Source organism: Castor canadensis, chromosome 5 (genome assembly GCF_047511655.1).
Source record: "Castor canadensis chromosome 5, mCasCan1.hap1v2, whole genome shotgun sequence".
Lineage (NCBI taxonomy): Eukaryota > Metazoa > Chordata > Mammalia > Rodentia > Castoridae > Castor > Castor canadensis.
The window spans coordinates 125,103,129-125,116,978 of NC_133390.1; the positions used below are offsets into that span (position 1 = coordinate 125,103,129).

Consider the following 13,850-nt stretch of genomic DNA (forward strand, 5'->3'; position numbering starts at 1 on the left):
TATATATATATATATATATATATATATATATGGTAGTGCTTTAATACGGTTTGGGATTCTTCTATCTTTATATATATATAAAATATGGTCCTTTACTCAAATTTTCAACTTATAAATATTCATAGATCCAATAAAGCTATGTGCAGAAAAACTTCTGTCCACCATGCTCCATACCAGCACATGCTGCCAGCTCTCTTGCTCTGTGATTCTGCATTCTTCTATACCACAGCCTTTTATTTTAAATTGTTTTCCTTTTTTTTAAGTATAGGGGTCTTGGCTGTGGTTGTACTCATTTTTATGGTGTTCCTCAAAGTTTATTACTCCATTTCCTCCAACAATTCAAAAACTATTGAGAGTACAGAAATTGTCAACAGGAAGAAGCAAATGGCAAGGGTGAGAGTAAGTGGAGAAGTGGGTTGAAGAGGAACAGGAGGCCAGCAGAGACCCTGGCAGAGCCCTGCTTTCACAGGACTTGGAACTGGGCTTCTGGCCAAGTTCAAACCAGCTTCCCAGAGCAGTGTGGCTCCAGGTGACATTCACATTGCATAAGCAATTAACTGACCTTGGACTCTTGTGCGCATGGTTTATTAAGAAGGCTGCCCAGAGATGCCAATAAAAGCAGGAGACAGATGGACACAGCAGGGGAGGAGTCTAGACAAATCCTCAGCCCCTCTCCCCTGACCTGCAGGAATTCTGGAGCTCACATTCCCCAACAGAGTGCCCTGGCCACAAGAAGAGAGTGGGCTTCATTCACCCTGCAGCTGTAGGAACCACATGTGGCTCCCCAGCCACAAGAAGGGCTCCATCTTGGATCTGAGCTTCCTTGAGAAGTATGACATTTTTGGCTCACACGCATTTAAATTTTTTCCATTTTTAAAGCAACACACACACACACAAAATCCTGATCAATCCTTTCAACTATCTTAAGCTTATTTTTCTCAATTTAAGAAAACTCAGGCATACTCCCCCAACACACCCCACCCCCCACACACGATGATATATGTGTCATGTGCCTGCATGTCATGTATTTTGGCATGGTCTCTCAAAGGAACCACAGTCTTATCTTTTGAAAAATCATAGTATCATTTCCAACTCTCCATCTAGAACATGGTTTGGATTTTATGTTATGTATTTTGTATTTTATAATTTATATTATGAAAGTATTTTTGGACATTGCTTATTTTTCATATTTTTTGAATATTTACTTTAAAATGACAAATTTCATCCCTAAAATTCTTATCTGTCTCCTTTTCCAATATTTTAAGAAAGTGTGAAGTAGACAGAGCCTGTTTTTATGACATGTCTCTGCACCCGTGTCCAAGGAACCCTTTAGTATCTGCCTGTCTTTACCATGGTGATAGAAGGTTAGACAGTAGGTTGTTGCACTAATAACTTTAAAAAATCAGATTTAAGAACTTTGTATTGGTTTTTGTTTTATTGTGGGGAGAGTTTTGGAGATGTCTTCAGAAGGATCACAAAAAGGATGTTCGTGAGCTTCCAGGTGTCCACAGTCCATACATTCTCACAGAAGAGACCCCTTCCAAGTCTCAGCTCTGCTGCAGTGTGTGTGAGCCTTCAACCATAATTTCAGCTTCTAAATCCCAATTTCCTTACCTGACAAATGAGGAAAGATGGTCAGCCTCTCAGGGTTCTTGAAAGAGCCAAGAGTGATCACATTTGTGAGCACACTTTATTAAGATGTAACACACTGCCCACACTAAGGACACCACTACCATATGCTCGCATGCATGTGTGTGTCATGTGCCTGCATACATGTGTTGTGCATCTGCATGTATGTGTCAGGTGTCTGCATGTATATCCATTTGTCTGTGTGCCTGCATGTGTGTGTCATGTGTCTGCAAATATATGTCATGTGTCTGTGTGTCAAGTGTCTACCTACGTGTCTGCATGTGTGTGCCATGTGTCTGCATGAGTGTGTCATGTGTCTGCATGTGTGTGTCAAGTGTCTGTATATGTGTCATGTGTGCTGCACATGTGTGTCTGTGTGTCTGCTTGTGTCATGTGTCTGTGTTGTGTGTGTGCATATATGCACAGGCAGGAGCAGGAAGTGAGAAGCATGGTCCACCCCAAGCTCCAGGCTTTGTAAGTGCTTGCTGTGACACAAATGAGCCTTTTCATCTGTGGGGCTCAGTTTCCCCATCTATAAAGCTTAGATAGTTGGATAAGCTTCATTTGTCATTCTGTCAGGACTTAAATTTTTTACTAATGCATCCATAAATGCAATGGTTGACTCTCTCAAATATCTGCACTCATATTTTATGGCCAAAGATAAGAAAAATAGACACACTTCATCCCTGAATGACCAAAGAAACCCGAAGGAAGTGACTGTAAATCTGAAGGTCTGGACTTGCTGACTTGAGTCAAGCAAATGTGTAAAAATGATTTGGTGGGAACAGATTTGTGTAAGACACATTGTTGCCCCTGGCAACATCTCACTATTCCTTCAAGGCAGGAATCTCACCTGGACTTAAGCATATTCAACCTTAGCTGCAGCATTGATCTGTTGTGAGTCTGAGTAGATCAGACGATGTGCACTTGTGTGTGTGCCCTCATCAAGAAATCACTCATGGCATGTCACATAAATGCTTACTGTAAAAATGTTTAATTTCCTTTGCTGTCTGTCATATCTCTAAATACATTTATTTAGTACCTACTGAGACTCTATACATACATTAACTTTTCAAATATGTACAACAAATATTTTGAGTAAATATGACAGAATTAGATTCTGTTGCATATAACATAAATCCAAAAGTGGCTGAAACAAGACAGGACTTTCTTACAGAAAAAAGGAAATATAAAGAAGACAATTAGTCTGTGTGGATTCTCCCCAGTAGTCAGAACTCTGGAAGCATTCTGTCTTTCTGATTTGCCCTCCTAGTGTGTGGACTCTTAAGATCACCTCATGATTCAGCATGGCTACTGAAGGTCCAGCTATCAAGTTCATATTCCTGACTGAAAGACAAAAAGAAGGGAAAGTGGATATAACTCCCAATTGAGTCAGAAATTTTAAATAAATTTTCCAGGTCAGAAAGAAACAGGCTAGTATATCATTCTTGACAACTTAGTCACAGGAAGACTGAGAAAAACATTTTTATTTCTAGAGACAGTGCCAGCACCTAAAATCTGAAACTCTGCAGCCAAGGAAAGGCAGAATGATATTTATAGACAACTGACAAAGATGTGATCTCCACGCTACAGATAGACATAAAGCTTCAGTGTGGTAAAGTAATTAATTGTATGCAATTACAGTATTACAGCCAGTAATTCATCTCACTCCAAAGCCCATGGTCTGTCACTAGGCAACACTGCCATCAGTATTATCTTGCAGAGGAGATATGCACAGGTGTGGTTGCAGATGAGCACTCTGGACCCGTGGTGACATAAGAGGAAAAAGAACTGGACTCCAGCACAGTGCTCCTCAGCTCCCATCTCACAGGACTCCCTGCTATCTGTGAGACTGAAGACCAGTTCAGTATGGACGGGGCTACAGTCTGCACTGCTGATCAGTCAGCTCTCAGGGAGACTCAGGTGATGGCCATGGGCCACTCTGAGAAACAAGGCTCTGATGTGACAACTTACCACATGGACTCCTGAGCACTGGATGTATGGCTAGCATGCACCAGGATGTGCTAGGCTGTAATTATCAAAACACACACTGGGCTTAAAGACTTGGTATAAAATACATTTCTTGTCCAGATTATGTGTTTGAATTACATTGAGCTAAATAAGATTTGCTGTTCAAATTCATTTCACTTATATCTTTTCCCTTGTTAAATAGGGCTAAAGGAAAATGGAGACTTACCCACCTAGTTGGGATCATGTTACATTGTCATTGGTCAGTACTGGTCTACACTGAGTGATGTTACTTAACTCCAGTTCTGAGCCTTGACCCACTAGCAGGAAGACCGTGAGCCAGTTACTCAGTATCACTCAGGCCACTTTTCCCCTGTGAACCCAGAGTGAGAGTGATGTTTGCTTACCAGGGTTGTGAAGATGATTAAAAAAGAGAACTCAACACAGCACTGAACACACAAGGACTCTTATAAACTGCACACAGCATCACATACATACATTGACTACACACAGCTTGCTACACAAGCACTACCAAACAAACATAAACATGTGATGCTCATAGTTTTAAAATATACCCAACATCATAATTAGGCATCTTAAGAATTTTTGTGGTCAATTACTTTAAAGTCTATTTTGCTCATAACTTTTGTAAGGCTCCTTCTCCTTGCTTTCTAAATTCAACAAAATTGATGTTGTTCCCAGGAAAGAAAGATATGAAGTTGTATGACAGTTTTGGTTACAGCCACAATGGCAGTACCTGCGCTTCTGGGCTAATGACAGAGAAGCAAATTCCCTCTTCTTGTACAGAGTACACTTCACTATAGAGCCCCAAAGCAATTTATACACAAGACATCAATCCTTCCATCTCCTGTTTTCACCTGAGCCTTCCCCCAAATACACAGGCCCTGGGCAAATTCATCAGAAATCAATTTGATGAGTGCAAAATTTGCCTAAAGTCAATTAGTGAATATCCAAGTCACCATATAACTGACTTATCAGTTACTTTACACCTTTCAATTATTTAGTTGAGGTTCATGGGTTTTGATTTTGTCCTCCTTACAGCATTTTAAGGAATATTTGTTTCTGTCCTCACTATCAGAGCAAGGAAAGGGCCGGCTGAGTGAGGAGATGCTGAGGGACTGAAGAGGGTTTTCCACCTGTGGGCTAGAAAGAAGCAGTACCATGGGGAGAAGGGGCGATGGTCATGTCTGCAGTGTCAATGAGGAGTACTTCAAAATCTAGTTCTGAAAAATCTGTGATTCGTCCTGCAAGTGAACAGTCGATACTTTCTTGATGTGCAAGAAAAGATTGCAGAATGTATTGAACATGTGTGAAGGAGTTTAGCCACCACAACTTCCTCATGCAAAATAGTATTTATGGTCATTTTCATATTAGCAAATATCCATGTGAACTGTCGTCCTAAGGTCCCTGCTTCCCGTGCCTCCACTTTTCATCTTCTCATCCTCTGGGTGGTAGTGACATAAAGCAGGGGCTGAAACTTTTGTTTATTTTTTTGACAACACTAGGGTTTATCTTTTTTTTTTTTTGGTGGTGGTACTGGGGTTTGAACTCAGGACCCTGGCTTTCTAGGCAAGTGCTCTCTCACTTTACCCACATCCTCAGCTCCTGGCAGTACTAGGGTTTGAATTCAGGGCCCTGTGCTTGCCAGACAGGTGCTGTACCACTTGAAAAATGCTGTCAGCCATTTTTTTGCTTTAGTTATTTTTTAGATAGAGTCTAAATTCCTCCTATCTCTGCCTCCCATGTGGCTGGGATTATAAGTGAGATGTGCACCACCAAGCCTAGGCTATTTATTGAGATGAGGGTCTTGCTAACTCTTTGCCCAAGGATAGCCTTAAACCACCATCCTCCTGAAATCTGCCTCCTAAGTAGTTGAGACTGCAGGTGTGAGCAACCATGTCTGGCATGGGGAGGAAACATATTGAAGATCCCTTAGCATGTTGTTACAAAGGCAAAAAGAAAAGGTTATCCATCAAAAATTGTTTTCAAATGTCTAACATGGTGGCTCACATCTGTAATCCAAGCTACTCAGAAGGTTGGAGGTAGGAGGATTGCAGTGTGAGACTAACCAGGGCAAAAGTGTGACACTACCTGAAAAACAAACTAGAAACAAAAGGACTAGGGTGAGGCTCAAGTGGTAGAGTGTTTGTCTGCAGGCTCTGAGTTCAAATCCAAGTGCCACTAAGAAAACAAATAGTTTTTGAAAATAGCTTGCCTTTGACAAATTGGTCATTCAGTGAATCAGATTCTAGGTGTTGGCACTAAAGGAGCTGATCATGGATGCATTAACAAGGAGACCAGAGACATTGCTGCAGATGCTTCCTTCTCCTTTCAAAATAAAAAAAGTTAGGTACAGGGCTCAGGTGCATACTTTTGCTTCTTTAAGAGCCTACACTATAGTATATGATCAATGCACCTGGGCCCTGCCCACCTCCTCTCCCCCACCTCTGAACCACGTTGCTCCTTCCTGCTAAGTGAATGTGATCTGAAAACATTTTAGAAACTCCTCAGTCATCACAGTTTTTGATATTAAGAGGAAATCCAGCTGCCGAGCCAAATTTCCCAACTACGTTAGCACATAAACAGATCAAAATAGAAATATGCAACTATCTTAATGAAAAAACACAATTTAAAGACCAGAAGATGCGCCCAGACCCAGACTGAAGGTTGTACAACTAAATAGTGCATCAGTGCCAAGTGATTGCAGAGTGATTTTGGAGCGTTGCTGAGCTGCCCTCAGACCAAGGAGGCCCTTCCCTCTACTTCATCTGTGTGGTCCTGAGGCAGGTGAGCTCATCTTGTACAGGTGGCAACATTAGGATGTCAGAACTTGGCTCGTTTATCATTTGCATAATAGATTTGATTACTTCTGATCTTCTATGTTTATGCAAGAAAGTTTCTAAATATAATTTGGCTTCTTTAATTTTCCTTATCTACTTATATTAGCCTCTTAGCAATGTGTTTGTTTCTACAAATTCTGCTCTCTTCACATCTTATCTGCTAAATGTGTTTCTGCATACCTGACACTATTTAGTCTCTATGATTATGTTATGAGGTAGATATCCTCATTTACAAAGGAAGAAACCAAACCTCACACGTACAAGGAATATGGTCAGGATATCTCAGCTGGACTAAAACCTTGGGCCAATCTGTTAGATTCCAAAGCCTGTGGGCTCAACTTTTGCGTGCTATGGTCTTCCGACTCTGAGTCACAAGTGAGTCATTCTTGGAAACTAACAAGAGGAGAAGTCTACTGAGGCAGATTCTGATCTGTGGGGAATCCATAGTTGAGGGACTGTCAGGCTGTCTCATGGACATGATGGAGTTGCATCAACGGAATGCAACTTCCTGGCTTTATTATCATTTTGAAAGGTAAATTATTATATAATGACAAGAACCAGCTATTTACCTAACAGTTTTCTCATGTAGTTATATATCTAGACTTTTGCAGAAGAAGGAAAGAGCTGATATTGCTTTTATTCACAGAATACCTACTAACGTCTCAAAAATTGATAGCATTTTACCTAAGCTTGGAAATATGCAAAGGAAGTAACCTTAACTTTGGAAAAAAACTCTTTGGGTCGGAATCAGCTTTGGGATGGGGAAGAGATTATGTCCTGCCTCTGTATCAACAAAGAAGTCAACAAAGGCCCACCAAAAACTGAGTAGCACAGAAGTTCAGCCAGTAATGAAAATGAGAAATCAACAGCAAGATGAAACTCAAAGGTAAAATTAAATCAAAATAAGATTTGCATCAAAGACACAATAGAGCTGGGCATAGTACATAGGAGCAACTGAAAACTTTCCTTTAATAAAGGCTCCTGTCTACCTCCCCACCCCCGGCCCATAATGGAAATCTTTGTCTCACACAATCTGTGAATCACTGAGTTGGTACTGGGATGCCTTGAATAGGGATGATTTAGAAGGCAGGGAGGGCAGACTGAGGGCTGCCTCTTTCTGAAGAGAAAGTAGAAGGCTTCACACTGAGAACCTTGGTAGTACATATGATTGCTCTCAAGAATACTGAGTTTATCAGAACATCCTGTTCTTTGGTAAAATAAGGCTTTCCTGGCACAAATATTCCTGACCTTGGGAAAGTGTTTATGATTGTTATGTTCAAAAGGATGTGTTTGTGAGCTTGCATCTGTGAAATGAGAGCAGTGAACGATGCTGGGAAATTATGGGAACCCAACTCATTCTTGGGAGTGTATCCAGTATTTGATAAAGCTCAAGTTGGCATTAGAGGATAACATGAGAATTTACCTTAACACCACTTAAGTCTTAACAAAAGAAGAATAACAATTAATATAGGAAAAAGAGTTGTTTTCAGAACACAGGAAACTTGAGTCAGAGAAAATCTGGGCTTCAGCTTCCAGGTTCCAATTCAGGTCTGAATGAGGTCATTAGGAAGTAAGGGCAGTATGAATGAAAGATAGCTATGGGATGGGAGATAGCAGCAACACCACAGAAGTCAGCCAACAATTCCACTGGTCCTTACAGAAATTAAATTAAATTAAAATAAATAAATAAAATATTCAACAAATAAATAAAGCAAAAATGGTATAGTTCTAAACATATAATAGGTTCAGATAATCCTCAAGACATACTTTGAGCAGGAAATGAAGAAACAAATGTATAGAAGCAGATAGGAATTCTGACACACAAAATCCAATCTGTAAGAGCATCTGCAAGGCACAAGCCTGTCTAGATCCATGCTGAGTCTAACTCACATGGATTCCTTTGAATGGGAAACAGATACTTAAATTTTAATGTACTTTTGTGAGTGCAACCATAAACCCTTGCTAGAGAATAATTTTTATCCAATACCATTTGAAGATGTTTAGGTCAATGGCATTTTCTGATAATTCTGTTTTATAGTTCAATTTCCAGAAATACATTGTTTCTGTCTTGAGTCAAGTGTCATTGGCCTTTTTTGATAACTATCAGTGACTTCCAATTGTTGGCAGTTAGATGAGGGCTTTGGGCCTCTTTCTGTCTGTCATAATCAGGTTGCAAGTCTAAGACCAAATTCTGTCACACATGTAAACATGTATTACAAACAGGTGTAACAGCAGGTTGTGATGTAGTGAGTAAATTTGAAGTGCTACCTGTATGTTTTTCAAGTGGTCTGACAACTTACTGCAGGTGGGGTCCACACAGGACAAACACACAATGTTTTACTGGCAGGAGTCAGCCAGCCTTCTAACATGTTCCAGGCAACAAAGAATCCTGGCAATCTGTGGTTGTCTCTGGGCCAGTTTAGAATCTAAACCTATGGTTCCATTCTGAAGACTTACAATCTAGGTTTATTAGATTCTTTGTTGTTGTTTTTGGTTGTCTTCACACTTGGTAGGCAGGTCCTCCATCATTTGAGCCATACCTCCAGCCCATGTTGTTGTTGTTGTTTTGAAACAGGGTCTGGCTACTTAGCCCAAGCTAGCCTTGAAGTTGATATGTAGCTTAGGCTGTTCTGAAACTTACGATTCTCCTGTCTCATCCTCCCAAGCACTGAGATTACAGGTATGTGCCTCCACACCTGTCTAGATTGTACCCTATTCATGTAAGAGTGGGAATCATAAAAGGTGCCACTTCTAAATGTAGGATAAAGCTAACTAATATAAAATTATACGTAGCATACCATACTTTAATAAAAATTACAAACAACATAGGAAACAGCAAAATACCCATCAAGAGAGCAGATAAACAAAATATGGTATAATTACATGATGGGATATCCCAAGAACAAAAAGAAACAGCTGACTAGTATCTACAATGTGGGTGAGTCTCAAAGACATTGAAATTCAATGTCTTTACATTGAATGTTACTTACATAACATATATCTACAACCAAAGAAAAGCTCAGGATAGCTTAGAGTTTATGATGTTATTAAGGGCAGGATTTCTTGAAAGCCATAATATCACTTCCTGTCCTTCTATTAGATTTCCATTGTTTTGGACACTATGCTAACTAAATATGTAATTCTATCAACAACTTTAAGAAGCCATAATTCTCACCATTTCCATTTTATTCCTGATGCAATTGATGCCAAAGAGGTTGGGTGTTTTGTCCAATGTCACAGCCTAGGAAGCCACAGAGATGGTGTTCAGATCAGGTGTCTGTTCAACTCCAGGCCAAGGCTATTTCCTGGTACCATCATCCAAGCTGAACTCTGAGTCACTGAAAGCAAGAAAAACCTTTTAGATGCAAGGTTAAATTATTTTAATTTCCTGTGTAGGAACAAATCAAATATATTCTCTTCCATGGGGGCCCAGAATTACTGTCAACCTCAAACTAAAATCATGAAACTAATTCTCCTTTATCCCCTCTGCATTTTAATAAGCAACCTTTGCCAGTTTGGGATTGCTAGAGATTTTTTATTGTCATTTGGAAGGAAGTCAATTCTGATATGAGTGAATTTATATTCTTAAGATTATGGATCACTTATTATTATAAGGTATTCAACTAATTGGGTCACTGTTATTTTATTTTAGTTGTAATTCCAGTTCTACTCTATCCCAAGATTTTTTTAAATTCCTATAATCTGTAGTTAATACACTTTAGTTCATAAAAAATAAACTCAAGTGTACAGCACAGGAAAGGTCAAAATAAAGGAATGATTTTTGCCAGTTTCTGTTTATTTTTGTCTCACTTCATATTTAATAAACTTTATTTGATTGACTTACCAAAAATCAAGCAGAGAACCCCACTTCTTAAGTCAGTCTTGGCTTGTCCAATAATGTGGGAGCTGAGAGCAATGTTTACGTATATAATCCAGCGCCAAGCCTGTCTAAAGAAGAAGTTATAGTGGGAATGCTACATAGGGAACATGTATTTGTAATAGTAGTAAGTTGTGAGAAGGGTACCCTGTAATAATGAAGACTGTGAGAATAAAGTGACTCACTAGAACACAGCCACTCCCAAGGGTCGCGAGTGACCCAGATGGTGAGCATTCAAAACTTGACCCTCAGCACATTTCAGATCATCCTGCCTTAGAATAATGGTCCCTCAAGTGTCCCATTAAGGTAAGATAGTATAGCACATGTAGGAATCCAGCTTCCAGATTTACATACTTGAATCCTTGTTCCATCCCCTATGAAGTACACTTTCTGCAAATTACCCGACTCTTTGAAACTTCAACAGACATGATTACAGTGTTTCCCTTCCAGACTGCATGCACAGGAAAGTTGATGTTAAGTACATGACTGTAGGTGCTAAATATTTGTTAGCTTTGCATCTCAGAAATGGTCTGCTCTATAGCTTAGCAGACAAAGCATCCCTGAGTAATCTTCCTACATGTTCTACAATAAGAAAAAGATGATGAAGTAACTCTAAAGAAGAAAAACCAGCTTTTGGTGTGGCTAATGCAAATGAATTCACACATAATCTCCTTTCTACTTATCCATCAAGGCTCAACTCAACTCAGTCTGACCTTGACAAAGCTTCCTCCAATTACAAAGTCAGAGAACTCATATTTTTTGCTCTAAGTTCCCCAGATGTATTGTGTTTATCCCTACTCACAACACATATCTTTTTTTGCGTGGTACTTTGGTTAATCACAGCTCAGTCTCACTAGTTAGCATATATATTAAGAAATTCTTAAGGGATTCATTTCTAATTCTGAATAGAACCCAGTGCTTTTAACATAGTAAGTAATTCTACCAATGCCTACTTAACATTGAGATGAGAAAATATTTCTATGGACAATAAGACCCTAAACACAAACATAGACAAATACAGTGCAGACAAATAGAAAATGGACTGTGGTTAGCCAACTTTGCCTCAAAACTGAAATTTTACATGGCCTCACTTTACAATACAAGCTTTGGAGGAAAACAAAAATTCTGCTGTTCTACCAGTGAAAGATTTACAGCTAGACACTCTCTCCTCAACTAGCCTCACAGAAAAGACCCAGCAAATAGTCATACACAGAGAATTGTGTTATTGGGAGAAAATTCCAGGAGCTCTGTGTTTTCCTCTGTTATGAATGAAAGGGAAATGGAGTCCACCTGAGAAAGGCAATTGGAACAGTGACAAATGTCCTTACAATTGCTAGTTCATATTTTTAAGAACATCTTTCTCACAAGTCAAGGTCATAAGCAAGAGATCTGGGTCTATGACTGTTTCTCACAAATAATTCCTATTCAGAGATAATTTTGAGTTTTAGGTTACCTTGAAATACATATTAAAGTTTATCATTAAACTCTTTAACTAATACTGAAAAATTCAAGTGTGTGTGTGTGTGTGTGTGTGTGTGTGTGTGTAATATATATATATATATACACAGGCTTCTTCATTTTGCTGACACAGTAGGGTCAAGAAATCTATCTTGACAAGACATTTGAGTAGGGAGACTCAAATTATTTTTGCTAAAGCAAACCTTCTGTTTCTCTGTGTCTGTCTGTCTCTCTCTCTCACACATACATATGCCCACACATACTCAAACATATGTTTTAATGAATAGAATAATTGTAAATGCATCACCAACCACCACCAAAGTAGCCCTTTTTCTTAGTATACAAATGCTAAGGAATTCAGATTTTTTTTAAAGTCAGTGTTTGGGGACAGAATGGCTTTTCTTTTTGTTTGGAGAATGACAATAATCAAATCTTTTAAAAAAGAAAAATGTGTTTTTTCCAAATATGTTGTACAGAGAAGATAAGGCAACTTCTCCCCAGGGAGATGGGAATAACAAACAGTGTTGTCAACACAGGAAGGCTGCAGTACAGATGGACATATCCCCCTGCCACCTGACTAGAGAAAGGCAGGAAGTAAGACCTGTTTACTTGGGAGCTACCATGAGAACCATGCTGCAGCCCTGAGGGGGCAGGGGAAAAACCACCGAATCTGGGAAAGGCTGCAATTCCAGCACAGCATTTTTTCCCCATCTCACAGCACAGTCTGTTTCTGGATCTGTGTCTGCCATACCAATAATAAGCCTCTGTGTCTGCTTTCCCCAGGACAGAGGCAGAAAATGGGCCTAAGGAATCTGACAAGGAGTCAGGATGGAAGAAAAATTATAAAAGTATTAATTTAGATCATTTCTAGAGGAAAAGGAGTTTGTATGGTACTATGTCAATTTAGCTAAGCAAGACCTATGTTTACCAAATAATTTCAGGTTGAAACCTATATGGCGGGGTTTGAGAGGCTGGAGTTAAGACTAGTCATGTACTCTTAATACTCTGAAGATGGGTGTTTACATAAGAGCCCGGGCACCACTACAGATCACACAAGTGACTGATGCTGTCTGGCAGCTCCTTCAGTTCTCACCAGACCTCTTTCTCAGGTTCTCCAGCTCTTGCCTGGGTCAGGCATCATTAACATCATTAACAAAATAATAAACACACCAGCTTCTTGTGTAGCTCATTTGCACCTGTGAAGGTAGAAGTTTACAGCAGAAGCTGATGGAAACTCCAGTTTGTTCTTGGGTTCCAGGCCATCCTCTGGGAGTTTTTCTCGCCCACACTTCACGTCTGTTTTTTCCTTTTGATTCTTTGTCCCCCTGACTTCAGGCTCCAGTGCCAGACATAGAAACAACAGCCATAAAAATCTGTGTGCTCTTTCTCATAATTGTGAAAGGTCAAATATCTGTAATGCATACTACATTCTGCATCACTGCTAACAACTGTGTTTCTATGATCATGCCCTTCCTGATACTATCTGAATTCTAGATGAGACTCCATCAGTGTTCTTAGTACTGAGGTTGACTTGGATGGCTATCAGATTGTTTGATTTGGACAAGATGGAGTTCTTGAGCTATCTGATAAGATTAAGGCCTGAAAATATAATTATAGAGTTGAAGAATGGAGCAGGAACATGTGACAATAAATACCCATTGTGAAGCAGTGAAATGACAATTGGAAATCCTGAGAAATATGAATGAAATGTTTCAAAGAATGTACGTATATTTTCTAGTTTTATCTATGTATATTTACATACATATCTATAAGCACATGTATATAAGAAAAATATATAATAGAATATATATACATATATATATCACTCCCCCCCTCACACACACACACATAGTTAGGCAAACAATTTGTTACCTGGTAGACATCTCCATGGGGCTCATTTTCGTAAAGAAATATGAATGGTAGGCTATAAAAGAACACTAAAATGTGAATCTTTAATTTGGTCTGGTTTGGAGACAATCACATTGCTCCCTGTAACTATGAGAAATAAAAAAATGATTGGTTGCAGAATTTTATGTTATTTATCCTCTATCCCTTTT

The 13,850-nt window shown here is 39.3% G+C and overlaps 1 long non-coding RNA gene across 1 annotated transcript; it reads right to left on the bottom strand.

Annotated features, from left to right (window-relative positions):
- Positions 1-2,840: 2,840 nt before the first annotated feature.
- LOC141423102 (uncharacterized) lies at positions 2,841-10,408 on the bottom strand. Its single transcript, XR_012447756.1, has 3 exons — positions 10,303-10,408; positions 9,634-9,796; positions 2,841-2,976 (listed from the first exon to the last, which is right to left on the bottom strand). It is a non-coding gene; the product is annotated as an uncharacterized lncRNA (long non-coding RNA).
- Positions 10,409-13,850: the final 3,442 nt, after the last annotated feature.